Raw genomic sequence first — 7,500 nt, 5'->3', positions numbered from 1 at the left:
ATTCCTGCAGAGTATTAACCACCAAACTTCTGCAGCTGAGGTATGGAGAAAAATCAACAGGTTGTCAGGTAAAGCTGTCGCCACTCCGCAGTTCCACAGCCCATTAGAACAGGCTAATTTGTTATTAGATCAGTGGGCCAGAACCTCTCAGCTGAACTGACTTCCGCAGAGAATAACATATAAACTTAACAACACGAAAATAAATAGGAATTTTAACATTGCCATAGCCTGTTCTGCCACTGACCCCTCCGACTTTGCCGAAATAACTGAGTGGAACTTAAATAATGCACTACGCAAGGGTAAGGCAACTGCCCCAGGCGAGGATGGCATCACTTATAGTGTACTTCGGCTCATTGCTCAGGTACCAGGTAACCCAGTTTTACATCTTTACAGACTAAGCTTATCCCAGGAATACTCCCAAGCTCCTGGACTGAAAGCCTAATCTGATAAATACCGACCCGTCTCATTGACCTCATGTTTATGCAAGGTACTTGAGAGAATTATTTTGAGCAGACTCATGTATCGCATACATGCCAAGTTATCTTCAAGACTGTATGTATTCCTCCCAGGACGTAGCACTCAGCACTGCTTTGCAGAGTACTTGACAAATTCTCAGCAAGGCATGCAAACTGTATTTCTCGATCTTAAATCTGCCTTTGATATTGCAAACAGAGACCTCATCCTTGAGCAACTGGCTAGCTTTGGTATTCAAGGAAAACTTTTAACGTGGATTCAAATGTATTTTTCAGCTCATGTTCTCTTCAGGGGAATCAAAAGTACATACTCTAAAATGTTTGAGCTTGGCACACCTCAGGGGGGCGTACTTAGCCCCATGCTATTTAACATTTTAATGCACAAACTATTAAGCAATATACCACTTGAGGGCAGTGATTCCATTATTTGTTATGCTGATGACATCTGCATTAAAACTTCATCCGAGGATAGAATGCAAAAGATTCTTAATGTGCTGTCCACAAAAGCTACTGAGTGCGGTTTGAAAATCTCAGTTGAAAAAACCAAGGCACTCAATCCTCTTACAATCCCACTGCCAAACTTTCATATAGATGACATTGAACTAGATCTTTGCCACAAATACAAGTATCTCGGGGTGACTATTAACGACACAGAACTCATTATGAACTTAAAGAAAAGACTGTGGGAGCGGCTGAAGCCACTCAAGACTCTTGTTGGTAGAGAATTTGGTGTCAATGTTAACATTGGAAGACTCTTACTTATCATACATACGGTCAGTCGTAGATTACCATGCCTTACACCTTATATCATTTAGGGACTCAGAGTTAAATTGTCTAGAAATTGTACAGAATGCAGCAATGAGGATCATTTTCGGTGCTCCCAAAACAACGAGGATTGTGAACAAGAATATCATACATTAATACTATATTTGGTGTCAGAGCAATTAAAGAACCCCTCTATAACATAGAGTTCCAGAGGCAACTTAAGTATAAGATAGTGAATCCTTTTTTACATAGCAATACCGAGTCACACTCAAAATCACGGTTGCAAGTGACATACAAATCCATACACCAATTAAATACGTCCTTGAGTAAGTTCCCATATGGACGTTCTATTCCACCGTGGAAAATGTCGACATTGAACGTATTTTATGCTGATGTCCCTAAAAAAGACACAGTTTCTCCAGCTGTACTTAAGCAACACACCCTTGCAACCATTAATGAGCATCTTGAAACTGAATAATGACTATGAGTGCTACACTGATGGATCCCTACAGTCTGGAAGTAGAGCAGGGTGTGCTTATGTTGTATATAAAAACAATATTTTGCAGCACCAAGATTGTAGGAGGGTTCATGACTGGGCGAGCACTACGCAAACTGAATTGGCAGGAATACTCATAGCCACAGACTTTTTGTTAACTCATGGCTCAGGAGTAATTTTCTGCGACTCGCAGAGTGCTCTCCTCGCTCTGAACACTCTTGATAAAGGTGTCGGAAATATCGTAAATGATATAAGAATAAATGTACATCGGGCCAAGGAACGGGGACATGTTATACATTTTGTGTTGATACCATCGCATGTTGGAATCGCTAAACATGATCATGCTGATCGCTTAGCGAGGGCAGGATGTGATAAGCAAATTGTGGATATAGACTCTGGCATACCTCTTGCTAGGATTTCACATATAATAAGAACCTCCAATTGGGAGGACCTGATGGAGCTAACAAATTCTCAAAGACCTGACAGCTGTAGCATAAAACATTTTGACCAGTTTTCGAAGGAGAGATTCATTTATGGTTCATACAAGACAAGGACAAGACAATGTGATATTGTGACTGCAAGAATTAGACTTGGATACATAATGTATTGGCAGGTCAGTTCAGATTGCAATGTAGAAGAAACTAAATGAAGAATTTGCAACGAAGAGTATAAACGAACACTTGAACATTACATTTCAGAGTGCCATATGATACAACCTTTTAGGCCACCTAGCATGAGGTATGCAGAGCTATGTAATTATTTCATAACATCAACTGTGCTAGAAGATGTGCTAATGCTATATCCGAAATTCGGTATATGATACCCTATTACAACATTTATCAAATGTCTATTCACAGTTGATATACTATGGAATATAATAATGTTATTACCTTAATTTGTAATACAATGTTAGCAACAATGTCATGACTCTACACCAATGTATCAAAGCTTGCCCATGCCTGTGCAGTTAGCCAGGGTGGTAAATAAAGATCTAAACTAACTAACTAACTAACTTTTACAAAACTATAGTATTTCTGAAAAAAAAAGTTATCGAGGAAACAGAGCGATCTATAATCCATATACATATATTAATTATATCTTTATATTCATATACCGCATCGACTTATAATTATAATTACTTTAGCAACAGAGAAAAGCGAAAATGAAGTCCCTTCATAACACAAATTGTCGTACACCAATGTTAATCTACGTTTTGCCGCATAGGTCGACAAAGAATACGTTTAATTTTAGCATCAAAGGCTTAGCCGTTTACTGGAAAAACAAAGAGCAAAAATATAAGCCTTTACGAAAGAACTATCAACCGTACCCCGAAGACAGGAATACTATTTTTTTGCTTCTGTCTTTTTTTTTTTTTTTTTTTTTTTGATCTTATCTATATTTATTCTCTCTTGTAAAAGTTTTAACGAAAAACATCCGCTTTGAAAAGAGTTTTTTTTTCAACCTGCAGTGAATTTAGACGTGTATGTATGTGTGTGTGTGTGTGTGTGTGTGTGTGTGTGTGTGTGTGTGTGTGTGTGTGTGTGTGTGTGTGTGTGTGTGTGTGTGTGTGTGTGTGTGTGTGTGTGTGTGTGTGTGTGTGTGTGTGTGTGAGTATGTATGTGTGTGTGTGTGTGAGTGTGTGAGTGTGTATGTGTGTGCGCAAATGCGAGTGTGTGTATATGTGTGCATTTGTATATTTGGTGAAAGTTTAAAAGACGAGAGTGGATATCATCTCACAAACAGGATGGAAATGTGGTTATACTATCATAAAATTCAATGGTCTAGTGCTTCGTTTCGCCTCTTAATGGTATTGGAATGCTAAGGACTTGATCCCATCGCTTAGTAGGCATTGGATGACTGTACAGAGTTTCCAAGTTTCCAAGTTTGCTCAGTAATGTGGTGAACTTTCCATGGGACCTTGAGTCTCTAGTGTGTTTTATCATTGATTGTGCTGATAGATATGCAAGGATCGACACAAAGGCGTCTGTGTATGCATGTTGACGTGTGATTGTGTATATGTATACGTATGTATGTTTTTTGTTTTTGTTGTTTGTTTTCTCAGACATTAACGGTTGCCTCATGTGCGTTCTATTTTTTTTGTGAAATACATTTTATTTTAACCTTGTACTAATATCATGTAACTATACAGTGTATTTTTTTTATAGGCCACATTCGCCCACCTCTAACAAAATTATCTGCCACGTATATCACCATTTCCCTTTGTACTAAACTAATGTGATAACATAATCATTAATTTACTGGTAAAATCATATAACGTCGTGTCAAAGTGTTGACTTTCATATCCCGCATCAAATATGATATTTGGAAGACTAACGCAATATAAGCCATAACACATGTTTGTCACTTATTCATTCCTTCATTCGTATTAGGGTACGTGTAACCTGTTTTGTTTAACCAGGTAAACGGGCTTCATTACTCATCACAGGTTATTACTCGTGCAAGAGAGCAAGAGAGCAAGAGAGAAGAGGGGTGAGGGAGAATAGAAAATTGAAAGAGTAAGAAAGAGAGAGAGAGAGAGAGAGAGAGAGAGAGAGAGAGAGAGAGAGAGAGAGAGAGAGAGAGAGAGAGAGAGAGAGGGAGGGAGGAGGAGAGAGAGAGAGAGAGAGGAGAGAGAGAGGGAGAGAGAGAGAGAGAGAGAGGAGAGCGGAAGAGAGAGGAGAGGAGAGGAAGAGAGAGAGAGAGAGAGAGAGAGAGAGAGAGAGAGAGAGAGAGAGCGATATAGAGATAGAGAGAGAGAGAGAGAGAGAGAGAGAGAGAGAGAGAGAGAGAGAGAGAGAGAGAGAGAGAGAGAGAGAGAGAGAGAGAGAGAGAGAGAGAGAGAGAGAATTTTTTTACACTGCACAAGTCAGTGCATTGTTTTCAAAAGAGTATACATATAAGATAGTATCATAATGACAGCGATATCAATAATAACATAAAATTTTGAGAGATGATATACACAAAGCATATTAAATCATCATACTCAAAGGCTAAATATAAGAGGCATGTGAAAAGGAAGAAAAAAAAAATCCTCTTTAAAGGTTATGTCGCGTATCTTCTCGTAGCCAGGCCTGGTACAGCATCAAAAAGCGCATAAATATTCAGACGGAGCATGCATTTACAACCACTGGAGAGAACGACATTATGCAAATATCAAATGCTGGGTAAAAACACTACTCAGGAGCCTTAACGTCTGGAGTGAAGTATACAGTGTAAATTCCACGCACACATACATACATACACAAACACATGCTCGCACACACACACACAAATACATGCACATGCATAGGAATATGTTTTTAACAATCGTTTATGTTTGAATATGCATACTTGTGTGCTGATGTACGTGCATATATTTATATATGTGTGCGTGTTTACAACCATATTGTGACCTTTCTATATACAAACTCTCTTAGGGGTTGTAATCAGAATGAAGACTGCAAAGAGAAAAAGGAAAACAAAAGAACCCCCAAAAAAGGTAGGAAAAAAAAGAAAGGAAAAACATGGGTACTGGATGTGGTTTGTAAGATTCATGAGTTGGGAAAGTCATGGGAAACGAGGTTTGGAATCAAAACGTGCCAGGTCATGCGTAACTCTCGCTATGATCCGGCAGGCATTTCTAGGAAAAAAAGTTCTAAAGGCAGTGGAGAAAGGAGAAAAAAGAGTGGAGTTCTATAAAAAAAAAAGAAATAAAAGAAAATAATGTGGACGAAAGAAAGAGAAAGTGGAACACACTAAGGAAATGCACAGAGAAAAACAGTGAAAAGAAAGAAACAGGAAAAAGTAGAAAGGAAGAGAAAAGATAGAGGAGTATAAATAAAAATTAAGTCCAAGAAACAATATCAAAGATGAGGCAGTGGAAGTGAAGAAAAAAAGGAAACGAAATTTTATAACAAATACAGAAAAAGAAAGCAAGAATTACAAAATAAGAAAAGGCAGAGGAAAGGAGGGGGAAAAGGAAAAAGAAGAAGAAAATAACGAATCATTAAAAGAAACCGGAGGAGAAGGGAATACAAAAGAAAGTGGAAAAAATGCAAAACAAAGTGAGGGGGGATTAGTTTACCATTTGTTTGCCTTTTTACCAACTGTTGTCTATCTTTATCTAAGGACGATTTCATCTTAGTTTGATAAAAAACGAACGAAACACACACACACACATACACAATCCCTCCCCCCTCACAGATACACATACACAATCCCCCCCTCACAGATACACATACACAATCCCCCCCCCCTCACAGATACACATACACAATCCCCCCCTCACAGATACACATACACACATTCGCATAAAAATGTATATGTATATGTATACTCTATCTATGAGTAAAACATCCCATTCTTCCAATCGCATTTCATATTTTGTTGATGTTTAATCTCCTTTATGTTTCAAGATCATCTTACTTTGCACGGCGGTCTGGTTCCATAAATCAAAATATCCTGACATGTATCCTCCACATATTCTGTTTTACTCTCATACTTGCATCTCATGCTACATTTCTGTGATTTCCCATGTCATACGATAATGACCTTTTATGACCCATTAGTCCTTATGGTACCTACGATTTTTTTCTCTCTCTCGTAATAACTCAACTGTAATGACAGAAAATGGACTCCTAGGTATTTGGTATTATCAATATGCTACGCTCTTTGGCTTATATTCATCTTTATTTATCTTTTTGTCATTTCACTTGGTTTCTCTTTTCTTTATCTTTTATTATAGCTGTATTCGTTAGATAACAATGATCATCAATATTATCTTCAGTATGATTATCATCATTGCTATCATTATAAATGTTACTCTTATCATTATGTTTATTATCATTATTATCTGTATTATTGTCATTTTTATTATTATTATAATTTTGTTATTACAATTATCATCATCATTATCATTATTATCTTTATGATTATTGTTATTGCTATCATCATTATTATTATTGTTATTGTTATCAACATCATTACAAAAGTCACCATCATTATCATTATTATTACTCTAAATCCTGTAGAGAAGCATTTCCACTGTATTTCTTAATAAAGTTTCTCGTCCAGTAAAGTGATATTTATGACGGAGATGGTAATAAATATCACTTTGTTAAACCAACCTGCAGTTGCAGTTCAGATTCATGTGAAATAGAACATCTGCTGTATTTTCTTAGCATTTGAATTACTGGAAACAGTAACTTTTATTAGTATTCATGAAGTAGAAATAGCAATAGCTCTAATGTCCAATGTATAAGAGGTATGTAAGATAGAATATGTATGAATTCATCATCAATCGTAATATATATATATATATATATATATATATATATATATATATATATATATATATAAATATATGTAATATGTATATATATATATGTATATATATATATATGTATATATATATATATGTATATATATATATATGTATATATATATATATATATATATATATGTATATATTATATATATATATATATATATATATATATATATATTATATATATATATATATATATATATATATATATATATAATATTTATATATATATGTGTGTGTGTGTGTGTGTATGGATGAAGAGGTGGACAAATACGACCGTGAAGAATCCCATGTTTATTTAGCCAACGTTTAGAAGATTGTCATCAGTGCTGTACTAAGATACCAAAAGCAAATAGATTAGGCAATATTAAGGAATCAATTTAGTCAAAACATAGACAACGTAAATATCAAAGAACGAAAACACCAAAGAGAAACACAATATGATATACATATGCATGTTA

Source organism: Penaeus japonicus, unplaced genomic scaffold (assembly GCF_977035675.1).
Source record: "Penaeus japonicus unplaced genomic scaffold, GWHDUDI00000001_assembly GWHDUDI00000024, whole genome shotgun sequence".
NCBI classification, from domain to species: Eukaryota; Metazoa; Arthropoda; class Malacostraca; order Decapoda; family Penaeidae; genus Penaeus; species Penaeus japonicus.
The sequence above is the reverse complement of the archived record's forward strand: the minus strand, read 5'-3'. Positions refer to the sequence as shown.